A 22,889-nucleotide genomic window follows, 5' to 3' on the forward strand; every position below is an offset into this window, starting at 1 on the left:
GAGCGGATCGGCTGTTTATAAGCACCGCGGAGGTGGTCGCGGCGCCTCATTCGACTTCCAGCGGCCGGCGAGCTCGCGCACCCGCCCGGCACATCCGGGAGGCCGTGCGCACGAGCCAAGTGGCCGAAAATAGCCCCCGCCGAGCGGATCGGCTGTTTATAAGCACCGCGGAGGTGGTCGCGGCGCCTCATTCGACTTACAGCGGTCGGCGAGCTCGCGCACCCGCCCGGCACATCCGGGAGGCCGTGCGCACGAGCCAAGTGGCCGAAAATAGCCCCCGCCGAGCGGATCGGCTGTTTATAAGCACCGCGGAGGTGGTCGCGGCGCCTCATTCGACTTCCAGCGGCCGGCGAGCTCGCGCACCCGCCCGGCACATCCGGGAGGCCGTGCGCACGAGCCAAGTGGCCGAAAATAGCCCCCGCCGAGCGGATCGGCTGTTTATAAGCACCGCGGAGGTGGTCGCGGCGCCTCATTCGACTTCCAGCGGCCGGCGAGCTCGCGCACCCGCCCGGCACATCCGGGAGGCCGTGCGCACGAGCCAAGTGGCCGAAAATAGCCCCCGCCGAGCGGATCGGCGGTTTATAAGCACCGCGGAGGTGGTCGCGGCGCCTCATTCGACTTCCAACGGGCTGCGCACTCGTGCACGCCGCCCGGTTCAAATTTTCTAAGTGCAACGCACAATGAGATGCATGAGAAACGGCCTTGGTTACCATCACATTTGAAGCGATGAATACGAAGTTAAATTTTATGACTCGGTGTATAAGTCGAGGTCGATTTTTTTCGGTCGATTTTGGATCGAAAAAGGTCGACCAATACACCGGCAAATACGGTATATATACTTATTATAAATGTAGTATTTATTTATATTGATTTATTGTTTATTTATATATATAAAGGCAGGTCCGCAAAAATATTTCTGACGCGTAGCCGGTCCGTGGCGCAAGAAAGGTTGGGGACCACTAGTCTAAAAGAATCTGGCCGTAACTGGAATAGGGTTCTACGCGAATGCCCAACGGAAAAGTGAAGTGCACAAAACCTGCATTTGGCTGTATCAAAATAAATGTCATGAAAAAGGTAAAAACACTACATGGAAGCGCAATGTGTTGTGCTGGGTTCTTTTACAAGTAAAGACTGCTGCTTTGAGTTCACAGGGAGCCATGCTCTTTATTCACTGTACATAGAGGTTTTGAACTCGTGTTGTAGTTTCAGTGTCGGAGTTCAAACTAGGCTTGCAGTTTCCGAATGCCATTCGTGATGGGTGTTGTAAAAAGGTCTTGGCTTAAACGATTGAAGTGCACATAAGAAAAAAAAAAAAAAAAAAAAAAAAGAGCTTGAAGTGCACATAAGAAAAAGAAAAAGCTTACAGCACCTGGTATTCCCAGGCAGTCTCCCATCCAAGTACTAACCAGGCCCGACCCTGCTTAGCTTCCGAGATAAGACGAGATCAGGCGTTCTCAGGGTAGTATGGCCGTAAGCCGTGAGGTGACCCAACATTTTGCATTTTATAGACACAATCGCCCCTGAAACTAGCGAGCAAGCCAATGAAGCCTTCAAAACTGCTTCGGCACATGGAGACCAAGCATCCTGCATTAAAAGACAAACCTTAACCACTTCGGGTTTCATTGTCTCCGATTACGCCTGGATGGGACCGGCTCGTTTCTGAGAAACAAGCTCGGTGCTCCCAATAATTCAACGTAATGGTGACTTTTATTTTTATGTGGTTTATATTTGTTTTTATGCCAGTCGTATCATTTTATTTAATCCTATTTATATATATTTATTATAAATGTAGTATTTATTTATATAGATTTATTGTTTATTTATATATATAAAGGCAGGTCCGCAAAAATATTTCTGACGCGTAGCCGGTCCGTGGCGCAAGAAAGTTTGGGGACCACTAGTCTAAAAGAATCTGGCCGTAACTGGAATAGGGTTCTACGCGAATGCCCAACGGAAAAGTGAAGTGCACAAAACCTGCATTTGGCTGTATCAAAATAAATGTCATGAAAAAGGTAAAAACACTACATGGAAGCGCAATGTGTTGTGCTGGGTTCTTTTACAAGTAAAGACTGCTGCTTTGAGTTCACAGGGAGCCATGCTCTTTATTCACTGTACATAGTCTGTCCTCTAGCGGTAAAAACGTGAACTGCAATGCTATGGCTGTCGCCACACAATGTAGGTTTTAAACTCGTGTTGTAGTTTCAGTGTCGGAGTTCAAACTAGGCTTGCAGTTTCCGAATGCCATTCGTGATGGGTGCTGTAAAAAGTTCTTGGCTTAAACGATTGAAGTGCACATAAGAAAAAAAAAAAAAAAAAAAAAAAAAGCTTACGGTAACTGGTATTCCCAGGCGGTCTCCCATCCAAGTACTAACCAGGCCCGACCCTGCTTAGCCTCCGAGGTCGGACGAGAGCGGGCGCTCTCAGGGTAGTATTGCCGTAAGCCGTGAGACCGCTCAGAATTTTTCATTTTATAGACACAATCGCCCCTGAAACCATGCCAAGCAGCGGCGGGACTTGATGGCTGTGGTAAAAGTTTCCTTTCACAATTGACGTGGGAAAAAAAAAAAAAAAAAAAGGCTTTCAGCACCTGGTATTCCCGGACGGTCACCCTTCCCTTTTGTTTTTTTTTTTTGTTTTTTTTACAACCAGGGCCGAAACAGGCTTTCTTCCAAGGCTTTTGGTGTTTTCTGGAAACATGGCTATCATGAAAAGTTATTGACAGCTTTTTATGCGGTAGCACGAATTTGCCGTTGCGACCTGCATTTTGCTGAATCAAAATAAATGCCTTGAAAAGTTTAAAAACACTTCATGGAAGTCACTTCACTGGTTTCTTTTATATCAAACAAATTGTTTTAGGTTATTCACCTGACATGTTTCGGCGGTTTCTTCCGCCTTCATCAGAGTGTCACAGATGTGATGGTGACGCGTCTTTATCAGCTGATGGATCAACATGTCAGGTGAATAACCTAAAACAATTTGTTTGATATAAAAGAAACCAGTGAAGTGATTAAATAAGGAAAAACAAAATGAACTTAGTACAATTACTTCATGGAAGTGTTGTGTTGGGTTCTTTTACAAGTCAAGCCTGCTGCTTTGAGTTCACAGGGAGCCATGCTCACTGTACATAGTCTGCTCTCTAGCGGTAAAAAAAATAACTACAATGCTGTGGATGTCACCACATAATATAGCTTTCAAACTCGTGTTATAGTTTCAATGTCGGAGTTTAAATTAGGCTTGCTGTTTCCGGATGCCATTCGTGATGGGTGTTGTAAAAAATAGCTTCTTAAACGATTGAAGTGCACATAAGAAAAAGAAAAAGCTTACAGCACCTGATATTCCCAGGCGGTCTCCCATCCAAGTACTAACCAGGCCCGACCCTGCTTAGCTTCCGAGATCGGACGAGATCGGGCGTTCTCAGGGTAGTATGGCCGTAAGCCGTGCGGTGACCCAACATTTTGCATTTTATAGACACAATCGCCCCTGAAACTAGAGAGCGAGCCAATGAAGCCTTCAAAACTGCTTCGGCACATGGAGACCAAGCATCCTGCATTAAAAAACAAACCTTAACCACTTCGGGTTTCATTGTCTCCGATTACGCCTGGATGGGACCGGCTCGTTTCTGAGAAACAAGCTCGGTGCTCCCAATAACTCAACCTAATGGTGACTTTTATTTTTATGTGGTTTATATTTGTTTTTATGCCAGTCGTATCATTTTATTTAATCGTATTTACCGTATTTGCCGGTGTACAGGTCGACTCGGTGTATAAGTCGACCCCCTAAAATTCGACGGAAATTTACGATTTGATGATATATCCTTTGTATAAGTCGAGCTCAATTGTTGCATTATATTAAACTTCAAAATTCAATATGCGAAATTTATTGACGAAATGTGTTCAAATTCTGGGAGGCCGTGCGCATGCTGCTGTTTATAAGCACCGCGGAGGAGATCGCGGCCGGCGAGCTCGCGCACGCCGCCCGGCACCAACGGGAGGCCGGAAATAGCTCCAAGCCGAGCGGATCGGCACTTTATAAGCACCGCGGAGGAGATCGCGGCGCCTCATTGGACTTCCAGCCGCCGGCGAGCTCGCGCACCCGCCCGGCACATCCGGGAGGCCGTGCGCACGAGCCAAGTGGCCGAAAATAGCCCCCGCCGAGCGGATCGGCTGTTTATAAGCACCGCGGAGGTGGTCGCGGCGCCTCATTCGACTTCCAGCGGCCGGCGAGCTCGCGCACCCGCCCGGCACATCCGGGAGGCCGTGCGCACGAGCCAAGTGGCCGAAAATAGCCCCCGCCGAGCGGATCGGCTGTTTATAAGCACCGCGGAGGTGGTCGGGCGCCTCATTCGACTTCCAGCGGCCGGCGAGCTCGCGCACCCGCCCGGCACATCCGGGAGGCCGTGCGCACGAGCCAAGTGGCCGAAAATAGCCCCCGCCGAGCGGATCGGCTGTTTATAAGCACCGCGGAGGTGGTCGCGGCGCCTCATTCGACTTCCAGCGGCCGGCGAGCTCGCGCACCCGCCCGGCACATCCGGGAGGCCGTGCGCACGAGCCAAGTGGCCGAAAATAGCCCCCGCCGAGCGGATCGGCTGTTTATAAGCACCGCGGAGGTGGTCGCGGCGCCTCATTCGACTTCCAGCGGCCGGCGAGCTCGCGCACCCGCCCGGCACATCCGGGAGGCCGTGCGCACGAGCCAAGTGGCCGAAAATAGCCCCCGCCGAGCGGATCGGCTGTTTATAAGCACCGCGGAGGTGGTCGCGGCGCCTCATTCGACTTCCAGCGGCCGGCGAGCTCGCGCACCCGCCCGGCACATCCGGGAGGCCGTGCGCACGAGCCAAGTTGCCGAAAATAGCCCCCGCCGAGCGGATCGGCTGTTTATAAGCACCGCGGAGGTGGTCGCGGCGCCTCATTCGACTTCCAGCGGCCGGCGAGCTCGCGCACCCGCCCGGCACATCCGGGAGGCCGTGCGCACGAGCCAAGTGGCCGAAAATAGCCCCCGCCGAGCGGATCGGCTGTTTATAAGCACCGCGGAGGTGGTCGCGGCGCCTCATTCGACTTCCAGCGGCCGGCGAGCTCGCGCACCCGCCCGGCACATCCGGGAGGCCGTGCGCACGAGCCAAGTGGCCGAAAATAGCCCCCGCCGAGCGGATCGGCTGTTTATAAGCACCGCGGAGGTGGTCGCGGCGCCTCATTCGACTTCCAGCGGCCAGCGAGCTCGCGCACCCGCCCGGCATATCCGGGAGGCCGTGCGCACGAGCCAAGTGGCCGAAAATAGCCCCCGCCGAGCGGATCGGCTGTTTATAAGCACCGAGGAGGTGGTCGCGGCGCCTCATTCGACTTCCAGCGGCCGGCGAGCCCGCGCACCCGCCCGGCACATCCGGGAGGCCGTGCGCACGAGCCAAGTGGCCGAAAATAGCCCCCGCCGAGCGGATCGGCTGTTTATAAGCACCACGGAGGTGGTCGCGGCGCCTCATTCGACTTCCAGCGGCCGGCGAGCTCGCGCACCCGCCCGGCACATCCGGGAGGCCGTGCGCACAAGCCAAGTGGCCGAAAATAGCCCCCGCCGAGCGGATCGGCTGTTTATAAGCACCGCGGAGGTGGTCGCGGCGCCTCATTCGACTTCCAGCGGCCGGCGAGCTCGCGCACCCGCCCGGCACATCCGGGAGGCCGTGCGCACGAGCCAAGTGGCCGAAAATAGCCCCCGCCGAGCGGATCGGCTGTTTATAAGCACCGCGGAGGTGGTCGCGGCGCCTCATTCGACTTCCAGCGGCCGGCGAGCTCGCGCACCCGCCCGGCACATCCGGGAGGCCGTGCGCACGAGCCAAGTGGCCGAAAATAGCCCCCGCCGAGCGGATCGGCTGTTTATAAGCACCGCGGAGGTGGTCGCGGCGCCTCATTCGACTTCCAGCGGCCGGCGAGCTCGCGCACCCGCCCGGCACATCCGGGAGGCCGTGCGCACGAGCCAAGTGGCCGAAAATAGCCCCCGCCGAGCGGATCGGCGGTTTATAAGCACCGCGGAGGTGGTCGCGGCGCCTCATTCGACTTCCAACGGGCTGCGCACTCGCGCACGCCGCCCGGTTCAAATTTTCTAAGTGCAACGCACAATGAGATGCATGAGAAACGGCCTTGGTTACCATCACATTTGAAGCGATGAATACGAAGTTAAATTTTATGACTCGGTGTATAAGTCGAGGTCGATTTTTTTCGGTCGATTTTGGATCGAAAAAGGTCGACCAATACACCGGCAAATACGGTATATATACTTATTATAAATGTAGTATTTATTTATATTGATTTATTGTTTATTTATATATATAAAGGCAGGTCCGCAAAAATATTTCTGACGCGTAGCCGATCCGTGGCGCAAGAAAGGTTGGGGACCACTAGTCTAAAAGAATCTGGCCGTAACTGGAATAGGGTTCTACGCGAATGCCCAACGGAAAAGTGAAGTGCACAAAACCTGCATTTGGCTGTATCAAAATAAATGTCATGAAAAAGGTAAAAACACTACATGGAAGCGCAATGTGTTGTGCTGGGTTCTTTTACAAGTAAAGACTGCTGCTTTGAGTTCACAGGGAGCCATGCTCTTTATTCACTGTACATAGAGGTTTTGAACTCGTGTTGTAGTTTCAGTGTCGGAGTTCAAACTAGGCTTGCAGTTTCCGAATGCCATTCGTGATGGGTGTCGTAAAAAGGTCTTGGCTTAAACGATTGAAGTGCACATAAGAAAAAAAAAAAAAAAAAAAAAAAGAGCTTGAAGTGCACATAAGAAAAAGAAAAAGCTTACAGCACCTGGTATTCCCAGGCAGTCTCCCATCCAAGTACTAACCAGGCCCGACCCTGCTTAGCTTCCGAGATAAGACGAGATCAGGCGTTCTCAGGGTAGTATGGCCGTAAGCCGTGAGGTGACCCAACATTTTGCATTTTATAGACACAATCGCCCCTGAAACTAGCGAGCAAGCCAATGAAGCCTTCAAAACTGCTTCGGCACATGGAGACCAAGCATCCTGCATTAAAAGACAAACCTTAACCACTTCGGGTTTCATTGTCTCCGATTACGCCTGGATGGGACCGGCTCGTTTCTGAGAAACAAGCTCGGTGCTCCCAATAATTCAACGTAATGGTGACTTTTATTTTTATGTGGTTTATATTTGTTTTTATGCCAGTCGTATCATTTTATTTAATCCTATTTATATATATGTATTATAAATGTAGTATTTATTTATATAGATTTATTGTTTATTTATATATATAAACGCAGGTCCGCAAAAATATTTCTGACGCGTAGCCGGTCCGTGGCGCAAGAAAGTTTGGGGACCACTAGTCTAAAAGAATCTGGCCGTAACTGGAATAGGGTTCTACGCGAATGCCCAACGGAAAAGTGAAGTGCACAAAACCTGCATTTGGCTGTATCAAAATAAATGTCATGAAAAAGGTAAAAACAATACATGGAAGCGCAATGTGTTGTGCTGGGTTCTTTTACAAGTAAAGACTGCTGCTTTGAGTTCACAGGGAGCCATGCTCTTTATTCACTGTACATAGTCTGTCCTCTAGCGGTAAAAACGTGAACTGCAATGCTATGGCTGTCGCCACACAATGTAGGTTTTAAACTCGTGTTGTAGTTTCAGTGTCGGAGTTCAAACTAGGCTTGCAGTTTCCGAATGCCATTCGTGATGGGTGCTGTAAAAAGTTCTTGGCTTAAACGATTGAAGTGCACATAAGAAAAAAAAAAAAAAAAAAAAAGCTTACGGTAACTGGTATTCCCAGGCGGTCTCCTATCCAAGTACTAACCAGGCCCGACCCTGCTTAGCCTCCGAGGTCGGACGAGAGCGGGCGCTCTCAGGGTAGTATTGCCGTAAGCCGTGAGACCGCTCAGAATTTTTCATTTTATAGACACAATCGCCCCTGAAACCATGCCAAGCAGCGGCGGGACTTGATGGCTGTGGTAAAAGTTTCCTTTCACAATTGACGTGGGAAAAAAAAAAAAAAAAAAGGCTTTCAGCACCTGGTATTCCCGGACGGTCACCCTTCCCTTTTGTTTTTTTTTTGTTTTTTTTACAACCAGGGCCGAAACAGGCTTTCTTCCAAGGCTTTTGGTGTTTTCTGGAAACATGGCTATCATGAAAAGTTATTGACAGCTTTTTATGCGGTAGCACGAATTTGCCGTTGCGACCTGCATTTTGCTGAATCAAAATAAATGCCTTGAAAAGTTTAAAAACACTTCATGGAAGTCACTTCACTGGTTTCTTTTATATCAAACAAATTGTTTTAGGTTATTCACCTGACATGTTTCGGCGGTTTCTTCCGCCTTCATCAGAGTGTCACAGATGTGATGGTGACGCGTCTTTATCAGCTGATGGATCAACATGTCAGGTGAATAACCTAAAACAATTTGTTTGATATAAAAGAAACCAGTGAAGTGATTAAATAAGGAAAAACAAAATGAACTTAGTACAATTACTTCATGGAAGTGTTGTGTTGGGTTCTTTTACAAGTCAAGCCTGCTGCTTTGAGTTCACAGGGAGCCATGCTCACTGTACATAGTCTGCTCTCTAGCGGTAAAAAAATTAACTACAATGCTGTGGATGTCACCACATAATATAGCTTTCAAACTCGTGTTATAGTTTCAATGTCGGAGTTTAAATTAGGCTTGCTGTTTCCGGATGCCATTCGTGATGGGTGTTGTAAAAAATAGCTTCTTAAACGATTGAAGTGCACATAAGAAAAAGAAAAAGCTTACAGCACCTGATATTCCCAGGCGGTCTCCCATCCAAGTACTAACCAGGCCCGACCCTGCTTAGCTTCCGAGATCGGACGAGATCGGGCGTTCTCAGGGTAGTATGGCCGTAAGCCGTGTGGTGACCCAACATTTTGCATTTTATAGACACAATCGCCCCTGAAACTAGAGAGCGAGCCAATGAAGCCTTCAAAACTGCTTCGGCACATGGAGACCAAGCATCCTGCATTAAAAAACAAACCTTAACCACTTCGGGTTTCATTGTCTCCGATTACGCCTGGATGGGACCGGCTCGTTTCTGAGAAACAAGCTCGGTGCTCCCAATAACTCAACGTAATGGTGACTTTTATTTTTATGTGGTTTATATTTGTTTTTATGCCAGTCGTATCATTTTATTTAATCGTATTTACCGTATTTGCCGGTGTACAGGTCGACTCGGTGTATAAGTCGACCCCCTAAAATTCGACGGAAATTTACGATTTGATGATATATCTGTCAGGCAGAGGACAAGGCGAAGGACTCGGATGCAGAGTCGTATCTATCTGGGATTTATTCCAGCAAGCACTCAGAGCAAAAGTACAAAACAAAGCGCCTCTTGCGAGGGAAAACACGGGGCGAAAAGTACAAACAAAAGGCGTCGCACTGTGGCGAGTCAAAAGGCTAAAAGTACAAATCAAAACGCCTCTTTCGAGGGAAAACGTGTAGCAAAAGGTACCAACAAAAGGAGTCGCACTGGAACGAGACAAAAAGGCGCTGGAGACCCAGGCACAACCAAAAGCGTCGCTCGGCGGCGAGACAAAAAGGAGAGTTCTTTCAGAGAGTTCGGACATCAAGGAATCGCTGGTGGTCGGGACGAGGCTAGACACACTGGCACAAGACAAGGGGAAGACACGGACTAAATACACACAAACGGGCGGGGACACAGGTGATGACAATTAGTATCGATTACGCGGGTGCACACAATCGGGATCAGGGAAGACAAGACAACCAACACCGAGGAAGGAAACACGAACTGAAACGGAAGGAATGACAAAATAAAACCGGAAGTAAAGTTACGACAATTGACGAGACAAAAAACTGAAAAAATAAACGCGACCGCATGACAGAACCCCCCCCCCTAGGGCCGGATCCCAGACGGCCCAGGAGCCCCAGGGTGAGCCGCATAGAAGTCCTCAAAAAGTCCCGGGTCCAAAATATAACTAGGCGGCACCCATTGCCGCTCCTCCGGTCCATAACCCTCCCAGTCCACCAGGTACTGCCAGCCCCGGCCTCTTCTGCGCACATCCAATAGTTCTTTGACGGTGTAGGCCGTCCCACCGTCCACAGTCCGCGGAGGCGGAGGGGGCGCCGGATCCGGCACCAACGGGCTGTCCACCACCGGCTTGACCTTCCCAACGTGAAAGGTGGGGTGGACTGCAAGGGACCTGGGCAAGCGTAGACGCACCGCGGCCGGGTGCACGACCTTGGCGATGGGGAACGGACCCACGAAGCGAGGCGCTAGTTTCCTGGAGTCCCCCCGGTGGGGAAGATCCTTGGTGGATAGCCAGACACGTTGACCTCTCTGGTACACGGGCGCCGGACGTCTCCTCCGGTCAGCCATCCGCTTTACCCGGTCCCCCTGTCGGACCAGCGTGGCCCGAGCCGCCGACCAGACGCGATGACAGCGGCGCACCAAGGCGTGGGCCGAAGACACCGTCACCTCCGGCTCACTGTCAGGGAAGACAGGGGGCTGGTAGCCAAACACACACTTGAAGGGGGACATACCTGTAGCCGTGGTGGGCAGGGAGTTGTGGGCATACTCCACCCAGGAGAGGTTCTTGCTCCACGAGGAGGGGTTCTGGGAGACCAGGCAGCGGAGACTTGTCTCCAACTGTTGATTAATACGTTCTGTCTGTCCGTTTGCCTCCGGGTGATAGCCTGACGTGAGACTCACGGTTGCCCCTATGAGCTTGCAAAACTCCCGCCAAAACCTGGATACGAATTGGGGCCCTCTATCGGAAACTATGTCTTTCGGGAACCCATGAACCCGGAATATGTGGTCCATCATCACGGTGGCCGTTCGTTTAGCGGACGGGAGCTTGGGCAAGGCGATAAAATGAGCCATCTTTGAAAATCTATCCACCACTGTGAGTATGGTGGTTCGCCCATGCGAGGTCGGAAGCCCGGTGACGAAGTCCATAGATATCTCCGCCCACGGGCGCGAAGGAATGGGTAGGGGATGCAGCAACCCCATGCGGGCGCCGTGGGCGTTCTTATTCCGGGCGCAGACGGGACAGGCGGCAACGTATTCCTTGACGTCTGCCCTCATGGAGGGCCACCAGAATCGCTGCTGGATTACGAACAGCGTTCGGCGCATGCCCGGATGGCAGGAGAGTCTGGAGGTGTGAGCCCAATGGATGACTTGGGATCGTAATTGAGCAGGGACAAATAGTCGGTTCTCAGGGCAACCACTAGGGGGTGGTTCGTTACCATTGGCCTGCTGTACCCGGCCTTCGATAGGCCAGGTCACGGCTCTAACCAGGCAATGAGAAGGCAGGATAGTCTCAGGCTTCTTAATTTCTGGGTCCGAGTTGAAAACACGGGAGAGGGCGTCATGCTGGTGTTCTTGGTTCCCGGTCTGTAGGACAAAGTGAAGTTAAAACGATTGAAAAAAAGTGACCAGCGGGCTTGGCGTGAATTCAGTCTCTTAGCTGACTTAATGTATTCTAAATTTTTATGGTCTGTCCAGACCAAAAAAGGCTGCTGTGCTCCCTCTAACCAATGTCTCCATTCTTCTAATGCCAGCTTGACTGCCAACAGTTCGCGATCCCCCACGTCATAATTCTGTTCGGCGGGCGTCAGCCGTCGAGACAGGAACGCGCACGGATGGAGCTTGTTGTCGCTCTTGGCCCTCTGCGAAAGGATGGCACCTACTCCTTGATTGGAGGCGTCCACCTCCACCACAAACTGCCGCGACGGATCAGGGAGCGTGAGGATGGGAGCGGTGCTGAAACGGTTCTTTAGCTCCTGGAAGGCCGCCTCCGCCTCTGCTGACCAGCGGAAGGGGACTTTAGGAGACGTGAGCGCGTGCAAGGGAGCCGCTGTGGCACTGAAGCCCTTAATGAATCGCCGATAAAAATTGGCAAAGCCCAGGAATTGTTGCACCTTCTTGCGTGAGTCAGGGGTAGGCCATTCCGTTACCGCGCTTACTTTCGCCGGGTCCATCTCTACTTTGCCCGGGGCTACGATGAAGCCGAGAAAAGAAACGGTGCTCTTGTGAAATTCACTTTTCTCGGCCTTTACGTATAGTTGGTGTTCCAGGAGTCGTTGCAACACCGTCTCGACGTGAACCCTATGGGTCTTCAGATCTGGGGAGTAAATCAAAATATCGTCCAAATATACGTACACAAACCGGTCCAAACAGTCTCTCAAAACATCGTTTATCATGGCCTGAAACACAGCGGGAGCATTGGTGAGGCCAAATGGCATGACGCGGTATTCAAAATGTCCTCGATGCGTGTTGAACCCTGTCTTCCATTCGTCCCCTTCCCGGATGCGCACCAGATGGTAGGCGTTGCGCAGATCTAACTTGGTGAACACCCGGGCTTGCTGTAATTGGTCGAACACGGTCGACATCAGTGGGAGCGGATACCGATTCTTGATGGTGATCTGATTGAGGGGACTATAATCAATGCAGGGACGTAGGGTGCCGTCCTTCTTGCCCACGAAAAAGAACCCCGCCCCCGCAGGCGACGACGACGGTCGAATCAGCCCTGCTTGCAAGGAGGAGTCTATATATTCATTCAAGGCTTGCTTCTCAGGTCCCGAGAGAGAATACAGCCTCCCCTTGGGTATCGTCGATCCCGGCAGCAGGTCAATGGCGCAATCATACGGACGGTGGGGAGGCAGAGAGGTAGCCTTGGCCTTGCTGAATACCTCGGCCCATTGGTGGTAACACGCAGGGACCCCGGTTAAGTCTGGGGTTGGCGCGTCTGGAGCGGAAGGCACAGGGCGCGGGTTAGACTTGATACAGGAATCATGACAGTCGGACCCCCATCCCGTTATTTCCCCTGATCCCCAGTCTATAGCGGGGTTGTGGCGTTGAAGCCATGGATACCCGAGAACGAGAGGGTTCATTGGTGAGGTCACGACATGTAGACGTATGTTCTCCTGGTGGAGGCCAATTGACAACGAGACTGGTTCGGTTATGTGAGTTATCTCAAAGAGTGCCTGTCCATTGAGTGCCTTAGCTTTCACGGGAGTGTTCAGTAGCTCAGTCTTTACCCCGCACCGGCGAGCAAATGCCCAGTCTATCAAGCTTTCGTCTGCTCCTGAGTCTATTAATACTTCGAGTTCTATCTCTCTTCCCGACTGGGTGATCCTGCCCTTGGGAAGCACTCGCCCCGGGGACAGAGCCGCCGAGAAGGCGCTTACCTTCAGGGTCCTCCTCACTGGACAGGAGAGAAGGAGGTGTCCGAGCTCGCCGCAGTAGTAGCATCTTCCCTCTCGGCGCCGCCGTAACTTCTCCTCCTCTGTTAACTTGGCTCTGCCCAACTGCATCGGTTCTGGCTCCTGGCGCTGCCGATCCCCGTACGGCCTGGAGTGGTGAGCGTCAGGGCCGGCTACTGGAACGAAGGCGGGAGCGTTGCTGCGTCGGTGCTTTCTCCACTCTTGCAGCCGGTTGTCAGTGCGGATAGCCAGAGCGATGAGGCCGTCGAGGTCGGTGGGAAGATCTAAGGGAATTAGCTGATCTTGGATGGGTCCTGACAGGCCCCGGAGGAAGATGTCATATAGTGCCGCCGCATTCCACCCGCTCGCCGCGGCCAGCGTGCGGAACCGGATGGCGTAGTCTCCGACGGTGTCTTGTCCCTGGTCTATCTGACAGAGTTGGCGAGCCTTGTCTCGGTCAGCGGAAATGGGATCGAACACCGTTCGCAGGGCCTGGATGAAAGCGGGGAGAGAGTGACAGGAGATGGAATCCCTGGCCCATTCCGCGGTGGCCCATGTGCGGGCCCTTCCCGTCAGGTAGGATACCATGTAGGCCACCTTGGAGCGCTCGGTGGGGAATTCTGCTGGGGAACTCTCAAAGTTCATCTCGCATTCTGTAATAAAAGCCCGGCTAAGGCCGGGTTCTCCGGAGTAGCGCTCTGGAGGAGCCAGTCTGGCACTGCCAGTCATGGGACCTCTTGCAAGGGAAGGAACGGGGGAAGCGACGGGTGTACTGGAGGTCGCTGCTGGTCCCGCGTTCAAGAGCGAGAGCACTTCCTGCATTTGCTGACCCAGCTTTGCTACTTGGGTGGCGACCGCTCCTCTGAAATTTTCTTGATTCCTAGCGAGTCCTCGGATCTCTTCTCCCAAGTCGCCCACCTCCCTCTGGTGCTGGGCGAGCAGTGAGGCATGGGAGCGCACTGTGGCGCACAGGTGCTCCGACTCTGCCGAGTCCATGTCTGGCCAGTGTGTACTGTCAGGCAGAGGACAAGGCGAAGGACTCGGATGCAGAGTCGTATCTATCTGGGATTTATTCCAGCAAGCACTCAGAGCAAAAGTACAAAACAAAGCGCCTCTTGCGAGGGAAAACACGGGGCGAAAAGTACAAACAAAAGGCGTCGCACTGTGGCGAGTCAAAAGGCTAAAAGTACAAATCAAAACGCCTCTTTCGAGGGAAAACGTGTAGCAAAAGGTACCAACAAAAGGAGTCGCACTGGAACGAGACAAAAAGGCGCTGGAGACCCAGGCACAACCAAAAGCGTCGCTCGGCGGCGAGACAAAAAGGAGAGTTCTTTCAGAGAGTTCGGACATCAAGGAATCGCTGGTGGTCGGGACGAGGCTAGACACACTGGCACAAGACAAGGGGAAGACACGGACTAAATACACACAAACGGGCGGGGACACAGGTGATGACAATTAGTATCGATTACGCGGGTGCACACAATCGGGATCAGGGAAGACAAGACAACCAACACCGAGGAAGGAAACACGAACTGAAACGGAAGGAATGACAAAATAAAACCGGAAGTAAAGTTACGACAATTGACGAGACAAAAAACTGAAAAAATAAACGCGACCGCATGACAATATCCTTTGTATAAGTCGAGCTCAATTGTTGCATTATATTAAACTTCAAAATTCAATATGCGAAATTTATTGACGAAATGTGTTCAAATTCTGGGAGGCCGTGCGCATGCTGCTGTTTATAAGCACCGCGGAGGAGATCGCGGCCGGCGAGCTCGCGCACGCCGCCCGGCACCAACGGGAGGCCGGAAATAGCTCCAAGCCGAGCGGATCGGCACTTTATAAGCACCGCGGAGGAGATCGCGGCGCCTCATTGGACTTCCAGCCGCCGGCGAGCTCGCGCACCCGCCCGGCACATCCGGGAGGCCGTGCGCACGAGCCAAGTGGCCGAAAATAGCCCCCGCCGAGCGGATCGGCTGTTTATAAGCACCGCGGAGGTGGTCGCGGCGCCTCATTCGACTTCCAGCGGCCGGCGAGCTCGCGCACCCGCCCGGCACATCCGGGAGGCCGTGCGCACAAGCCAAGTGGCCGAAAATAGCCCCCGCCGAGCGGATCGGCTGTTTATAAGCACCGCGGAGGTGGTCGCGGCGCCTCATTCGACTTCCAGCGGCCGGCGAGCTCGCGCACCCGCCCGGCACATCCGGGAGGCCGTGCGCACGAGCCAAGTGGCCGAAAATAGCCCCCGCCGAGCGGATCGGCTGTTTATAAGCACCGCGGAGGTGGTCGCGGCGCCTCATTCGACTTCCAGCGGCCGGCGAGCTCGCGCACCCGCCCGGCACATCCGGGAGGCCGTGCGCACGAGCCAAGTGGCCGAAAATAGCCCCCGCCGAGCGGATCGGCTGTTTATAAGCACCGCGGAGGTGGTCGCGGCGCCTCATTCGACTTCCAGCGGCCGGCGAGCTCGCGCACCCGCCCGGCACATCCGGGAGGCCGTGCGCACGAGCCAAGTGGCCGAAAATAGCCCCCGCCGAGCGGATCGGCTGTTTATAAGCACCGCGGAGGTGGTCGCGGCGCCTCATTCGACTTCCAGCGGCCGGCGAGCTCGCGCACCCGCCCGGCACATCCGGGAGGCCGTGCGCACGAGCCAAGTGGCCGAAAATAGCCCCCGCCGAGCGGATCGGCTGTTTATAAGCACCGCGGAGGTGGTCGCGGCGCCTCATTCGACTTCCAGCGGCCAGCGAGCTCGCGCACCCGCCCGGCACATCCGGGAGGCCGTGCGCACGAGCCAAGTGGCCGAAAATAGCCCCCGCCGAGCGGATCGGCTGTTTATAAGCACCGCGGAGGTGGTCGCGGCGCCTCATTCGACTTCCAGCGGCCGGCGAGCTCGCGCACCCGACCGGCACATCCGGGAGGCCGTGCGCACGAGCCAAGTGGCCGAAAATAGCCCCCGCCGAGCGGATCGGCTGTTTATAAGCACCGCGGAGGTGGTCGCGGCGCCTCATTCGACTTCCGGCGGGCGGCGAGCTCGCGCACCCGCCCGGCACATCCGGGAGGCCGTGCGCACGAGCCAAGTGGCCGAAAATAGCCCCCGCCGAGCGGATCGGCTGTTTATAAGCACCGCGGAGGTGGTCGCGGCGCCTCATTCGACTTCCAGCGGCCGGCGAGCTCGCGCACCCGCCCGGCACATCCGGGAGGCCGTGCGCACGAGCCAAGTGGCCGAAAATAGCCCCCGCCGAGCGGATCGGCTGTTTATAAGCACCGCGGAGGTGGTCGCGGCGCCTCATTCGACTTCCAGCGGCCGGCGAGCTCGCGCACCCGCCCGGCACATCCGGGAGGCCGTGCGCACGAGCCAAGTGGCCGAAAATAGCCCCCGCCGAGCGGATCGGCTGTTTATAAGCACCGCGGAGGTGGTCGCGGCGCCTCATTCGACTTCCAGCGGCCGGCGAGCTCGCGCACCCGCCCGGCATATCCGGGAGGCCGTGCGCACGAGCCAAGTGGCCGAAAATAGCCCCCGCCGAGCGGATCGGCTGTTTATAAGCACCGAGGAGGTGGTCGCGGCGCCTCATTCGACTTCCAGCGGCCGGCGAGCCCGCGCACCCGCCCGGCACATCCGGGAGGCCGTGCGCACGAGCCAAGTGGCCGAAAATAGCCCCCGCCGAGCGGATCGGCTGTTTATAAGAACCGCGGAGATGGTCGCGGCGCCTCATTCGACTTCCAGCGGCCGGCGAGCTCGCGCACCCGCCCGGCACATCCGGGAGGCCGTGCGCACAAGCCAAGTGGCCGAAAATAGCCCCCGCCGAGCGGATCGGCTGTTTATAAGCACCGCGGAGGTGGTCGCGGCGCCTCATTCGACTTCCAGCGGCCGGCGAGCTCGCGCACCCGCCCGGCACATCCGAGAGGCCGTGCGCACGAGCCAAGTGGCCGAAAATAGCCCCCGCCGAGCGGATCGGCTGTTTATAAGCACCGCGGAGGTGGTCGCGGCGCCTCATTCGACTTCCAGCGGCCGGCGAGCTCGCGCACCCGCCCGGCACATCCGGGAGGCCGTGCGCACGAGCCAAGTGGCCGAAAATAGCCCCCGCCGAGCGGATCGGCTGTTTATAAGCACCGCGGAGGTGGTCGCGGCGCCTCATTCGACTTCCAGCGGCCGGCGAGCTCGCGCACCCGCCCGGCACATCCGGGAGGCCGTGCGCACGAGCCAAGTGGCCGAAAATAGCCCCCGCCGAGCGGATCGGCTGTTTATAAGCACCGCGGAGGTGGTCGCGGCGCCTCATTCGACTTCCAGCGGCCGGCGAGCTCGCGCACCCGCCCGGCACATCCGGGAGGCCGTGCGCACGAGCCAAGTGGCCGAAAATAGCCCCCGCCGAGCGGATCGGCTGTTTATAAGCACCGCGGAGGTGGTCGCGGCGCCTCATTCGACTTCCAGCGGCCGGCGAGATCGCGCACCCGCCCGGCACATCCGGGAGGCCGTGCGCACGAGCCAAGTGGCCGAAAATAGCCCCCGCCGAGCGGATCGGCTGTTTATAAGCACCGCGGAGGTGGTCGCGGCGCCTCATTCGACTTCCAGCGGCCGGCGAGATCGCGCACCCGCCCGGCACATCCTGGAGGCCGTGCGCACGAGCCAAGTGGCCGAAAATAGCCCCCGCCGAGCGGATCGGCTGTTTATAAGCACCGCGGAGGTGGTCGCGGCGCCTCATTCGACTTCCGGCGGGCGGCGAGCTCGCGCACCCGCCCGGCACATCCGGGAGGCCGTGCGCACGAGCCAAGTGGCCGAAAATAGCCCCCGCCGAGCGGATCGGCTGTTTATAAGCACCGCGGAGGTGGTCGCGGCGCCTCATTCGACTTCCAGCGGCCGGCGAGCTCGCGCACCCGCCCGGCACATCCGGGAGGCCGTGCGCACGAGCCAAGTGGCCGAAAATAGCCCCCGCCGAGCGGATCGGCTGTTTATAAGCACCGCGGAGGTGGTCGCGGCGCCTCATTCGACTTCCAGCGGCCGGCGAGCTCGCGCACCCGCCCGGCATATCCGGGAGGCCGTGCGCACGAGCCAAGTGGCCGAAAATAGCCCCCGCCGAGCGGATCGGCTGTTTATAAGCACCGAGGAGGTGGTCGCGGCGCCTCATTCGACTTCCAGCGGCCGGCGAGCCCGCGCACCCGCCCGGCACATCCGGGAGGCCGTGCGCACGAGCCAAGTGGCCGAAAATAGCCCCCGCCGAGCGGATCGGCTGTTTATAAGAACCGCGGAGGTGGTCGCGGCGCCTCATTCGACTTCCAGCGGCCGGCGAGCTCGCGCACCCGCCCGGCACATCCGGGAGGCCGTGCGCACAAGCCAAGTGGCCGAAAATAGCCCCCGCCGAGCGGATCGGCTGTTTATAAGCACCGCGGAGGTGGTCGCGGCGCCTCATTCGACTTCCAGCGGCCGGCGAGCTCGCGCACCCGCCCGGCACATCCGGGAGGCCGTGCGCACGAGCCAAGTGGCCGAAAATAGCCCCCGCCGAGCGGATCGGCTGTTTATAAGCACCGCGGAGGTGGTCGCGGCGCCTCATTCGACTTCCAGCGGCCGGCGAGCTCGCGCACCCGCCCGGCACATCCGGGAGGCCGTGCGCACGAGCCAAGTGGCCGAAAATAGCCCCCGCCGAGCGGATCGGCTGTTTATAAGCACCGCGGAGGTGGTCGCGGCGCCTCATTCGACTTCCAGCGGCCGGCGAGCTCGCGCACCCGCCCGGCACATCCGGGAGGCCGTGCGCACGAGCCAAGTGGCCGAAAATAGCCCCCGCCGAGCGGATCGGCTGTTTATAAGCACCGCGGAGGTGGTCGCGGCGCCTCATTCGACTTCCAGCGGCCGGCGAGCTCGCGCACCCGCCCGGCACATCCGGGAGGCCGTGCGCACGAGCCAAGTGGCCGAAAATAGCCCCCGCCGAGCGGATCGGCTGTTTATAAGCACCGCGGAGGTGGTCGCGGCGCCTCATTCGACTTCCAGCGGCCGGCGAGATCGCGCACCCGCCCGGCACATCCGGGAGGCCGTGCGCACGAGCCAAGTGGCCGAAAATAGCCCCCGCCGAGCGGATCGGCTGTTTATAAGCACCGCGGAGGTGGTCGCGGCGCCTCATTCGACTTCCAGCGGCCGGCGAGCTCGCGCACCCGCCCGGCACATCCGGGAGGCCGTGCGCACGAGCCAAGTGGCCGAAAATAGCCCCCGCCGAGCGGATCGGCTGTTTATAAGCACCGCGGAGGTGGTCGCGGCGCCTCATTCGACTTCCGGCGGGCGGCGAGCTCGCGCACCCGCCCGGCACATCCGGGAGGCCGTGCACACGAGCCAAGTGGCCGAAAATAGCCCCCGCCGAGCGGATCGGCTGTTTATAAGCACCGCGGAGGTGGTCGCGGCGCCTCATTCGACTTCCAGCGGCCGGCGAGCTCGCGCACCCGCCCGGCACATCCGGGAGGCCGTGCGCACGAGCCAAGTGGCCGAAAATAGCCCCCGCCGAGCGGATCGGCTGTTTATAAGCACCGCGGAGGTGGTCGCGGCGCCTCATTCGACTTACAGCGGTCGGCGAGCTCGCGCACCCGCCCGGCACATCCGGGAGGCCGTGCGCACGAGCCAAGTGGCCGAAAATAGCCCCCGCCGAGCGGATCGGCTGTTTATAAGCACCGCGGAGGTGGTCGCGGCGCCTCATTCGACTTCCAGCGGCCGGCGAGCTCGCGCACCCGCCCGGCACATCCGGGAGGCCGTGCGCACGAGCCAAGTGGCCGAAAATAGCCCCCGCCGAGCGGATCGGCTGTTTATAAGCACCGCGGAGGTGGTCGCGGCGCCTCATTCGACTTCCAGCGGCCGGCGAGCTCGCGCACCCGCCCGGCATATCCGGGAGGCCGTGCGCACGAGCCAAGTGGCCGAAAATAGCCCCCGCCGAGCGGATCGGCTGTTTATAAGCACCGAGGAGGTGGTCGCGGCGCCTCATTCGACTTCCAGCGGCCGGCGAGCCCGCGCACCCGCCCGGCACATCCGGGAGGCCGTGCGCACGAGCCAAGTGGCCGAAAATAGCCCCCGCCGAGCGGATCGGCTGTTTATAAGAACCGCGGAGGTGGTCGCGGCGCCTCATTCGACTTCCAGCGGCCGGCGAGCTCGCGCACCCGCCCGGCACATCCGGGAGGCCGTGCGCACAAGCCAAGTGGCCGAAAATAGCCCCCGCCGAGCGGATCGGCTGTTTATAAGCACCGCGGAGGTGGTCGCGGCGCCTCATTCGACTTCCAGCGGCCGGCGAGCTCGCGCACCCGCCCGGCACATCCGGGAGGCCGTGCGCACGAGCCAAGTGGCCGAAAATAGCCCCCGCCGAGCGGATCGGCTGTTTATAAGCACCGCGGAGGTGGTCGCGGCGCCTCATTCGACTTCCAGCGGCCGGCGAGCTCGCGCACCCGCCCGGCACATCCGGGAGGCCGTGCGCACGAGCCAAGTGGCCGAAAATAGCCCCCGCCGAGCGGATCGGCTGTTTATAAGCACCGCGGAGGTGGTCGCGGCGCCTCATTCGACTTCCAGCGGCCGGCGAGCTCGCGCACCCGCCCGGCACATCCGGGAGGCCGTGCGCACGAGCCAAGTGGCCGAAAATAGCCCCCGCCGAGCGGATCGGCTGTTTATAAGCACCGCGGAGGTGGTCGCGGCGCCTCATTCGACTTCCAGCGGCCGGCGAGCTCGCGCACCCGCCCGGCACATCCGGGAGGCCGTGCGCACGAGCCAAGTGGCCGAAAATAGCCCCCGCCGAGCGGATCGGCTGTTTATAAGCACCGCGGAGGTGGTCGCGGCGCCTCATTCGACTTCAAGCGGCCGGCGAGCTCGCGCACCCGCCCGGCACATCCGGGAGGCCGTGCGCACGAGCCAAGTGGCCGAAAATAGCCCCCGCCGAGCGGATCGGCTGTTTATAAGCACCGCGGAGGTGGTCGCGGCGCCTCATTCGACTTCCAGCGGCCGGCGAGCTCGCGCACCCGCCCGGCACATCCGGGAGGCCGTGCGCACGAGCCAAGTGGCCGAAAATAGCCCCCGCCGAGCGGATCGGCGGTTTATAAACACCGCGGAGGTGGTCACGGCGCCTCATTCGACTTCCAGCGGCCGGCGAGATCGCGCACCCGCCCGGCACATCCTGGAGGCCGTGCGCACGAGCCAAGTGGCCGAAAATAGCCCCCGCCGAGCGGATCGGCTGTTTATAAGCACCGCGGAGGTGGTCGCGGCGCCTCATTCGACTTCCGGCGGGCGGCGAGCTCGCGCACCCGCCCGGCACATCCGGGAGGCCGTGCGCACGAGCCAAGTGGCCGAAAATAGCCCCCGCCGAGCGGATCGGCTGTTTATAAGCACCGCGGAGGTGGTCGCGGCGCCTCATTCGACTTCCAGCGGCCGGCGAGCTCGCGCACCCGCCCGGCACATCCGGGAGGCCGTGCGCACGAGCCAAGTGGCCGAAAATAGCCCCCGCCGAGCGGATCGGCTGTTTATAAGCACCGCGGAGGTGGTCGCGGCGCCTCATTCGACTTCCAGCGGCCGGCGAGCTCGCGCACCCGCCCGGCATATCCGGGAGGCCGTGCGCACGAGCCAAGTGGCCGAAAATAGCCCCCGCCGAGCGGATCGGCTGTTTATAAGCACCGAGGAGGTGGTCGCGGCGCCTCATTCGACTTCCAGCGGCCGGCGAGCCCGCGCACCCGCCCGGCACATCCGGGAGGCCGTGCGCACGAGCCAAGTGGCCGAAAATAGCCCCCGCCGAGCGGATCGGCTGTTTATAAGAACCGCGGAGGTGGTCGCGGCGCCTCATTCGACTTCCAGCGGCCGGCGAGCTCGCGCACCCGCCCGGCACATCCGGGAGGCCGTGCGCACAAGCCAAGTGGCCGAAAATAGCCCCCGCCGAGCGGATCGGCTGTTTATAAGCACCGCGGAGGTGGTCGCGGCGCCTCATTCGACTTCCAGCGGCCGGCGAGCTCGCGCACCCGCCCGGCACATCCGGGAGGCCGTGCGCACGAGCCAAGTGGCCGAAAATAGCCCCCGCCGAGCGGATCGGCTGTTTATAAGCACCGCGGAGGTGGTCGCGGCGCCTCATTCGACTTCCAGCGGCCGGCGAGCTCGCGCACCCGCCCGGCACATCCGGGAGGCCGTGCGCACGAGCCAAGTGGCCGAAAATAGCCCCCGCAGAGCGGATCGGCTGTTTATAAGCACCGCGGAGGTGGTCGCGGCGCCTCATTCGACTTCCAGCGGCCGGCGAGCTCGCGCACCCGCCCGGCACATCCGGGAGGCCGTGCGCACGAGCCAAGTGGCCGAAAATAGCCCCCGCCGAGCGGATCGGCTGTTTATAAGCACCGCGGAGGTGGTCGCGGCGCCTCATTCGACTTCCAGCGGCCGGCGAGCTCGCGCACCCGCCCGGCACATCCGGGAGGCCGTGCGCACGAGCCAAGTGGCCGAAAATAGCCCCCGCCGAGCGGATCGGCTGTTTATAAGCACCGCGGAGGTGGTCGCGGCGCCTCATTCGACTTCCAGCGGCCGGCGAGATCGCGCACCCGCCCGGCACATCCGGGAGGCCGTGCGCACGAGCCAAGTGGCCGAAAATAGCCCCCGCCGAGCGGATCGGCTGTTTATAAGCACCGCGGAGGTGGTCGCGGCGCCTCATTCGACTTCCAGCGGCCGGCGAGCTCGCGCACCCGCCCGGCACATCCGGGAGGCCGTGCGCACGAGCCAAGTGGCCGAAAATAGCCCCCGCCGAGCG

The 22,889-nt window shown here is 58.2% G+C and overlaps 4 non-coding genes and 2 pseudogenes across 4 annotated transcripts; all 6 read right to left on the minus strand.

Annotated features, from left to right (window-relative positions):
* Positions 1 to 1,357: 1,357 nt before the first annotated feature.
* On the minus strand, positions 1,358 to 1,476 carry LOC125992814 (5S ribosomal RNA). The gene has a single exon (XR_007489811.1). It is a non-coding gene; the product is annotated as a 5S ribosomal RNA (ribosomal RNA).
* An 847-nt stretch (positions 1,477 to 2,323) lies between these two features.
* LOC125992866 (5S ribosomal RNA) lies at positions 2,324 to 2,442 on the minus strand (annotated as a pseudogene).
* An 875-nt stretch (positions 2,443 to 3,317) lies between these two features.
* LOC125992944 (5S ribosomal RNA) lies at positions 3,318 to 3,436 on the minus strand. The gene has a single exon (XR_007489879.1). It is a non-coding gene; the product is annotated as a 5S ribosomal RNA (ribosomal RNA).
* A 3,340-nt stretch (positions 3,437 to 6,776) lies between these two features.
* LOC125992815 (5S ribosomal RNA) lies at positions 6,777 to 6,895 on the minus strand. The gene has a single exon (XR_007489812.1). It is a non-coding gene; the product is annotated as a 5S ribosomal RNA (ribosomal RNA).
* Positions 6,896 to 7,738: 843 nt separating this feature from the next.
* LOC125992903 (5S ribosomal RNA) lies at positions 7,739 to 7,857 on the minus strand (annotated as a pseudogene).
* An 872-nt stretch (positions 7,858 to 8,729) lies between these two features.
* LOC125992946 (5S ribosomal RNA) lies at positions 8,730 to 8,848 on the minus strand. The gene has a single exon (XR_007489881.1). It is a non-coding gene; the product is annotated as a 5S ribosomal RNA (ribosomal RNA).
* Between the last annotated feature and the right edge of the window lie 14,041 nt (positions 8,849 to 22,889).

This window comes from Syngnathus scovelli, unplaced genomic scaffold (assembly GCF_024217435.2).
Source record: "Syngnathus scovelli strain Florida unplaced genomic scaffold, RoL_Ssco_1.2 HiC_scaffold_24, whole genome shotgun sequence".
NCBI classification, from domain to species: domain Eukaryota; kingdom Metazoa; phylum Chordata; class Actinopteri; order Syngnathiformes; family Syngnathidae; genus Syngnathus; species Syngnathus scovelli.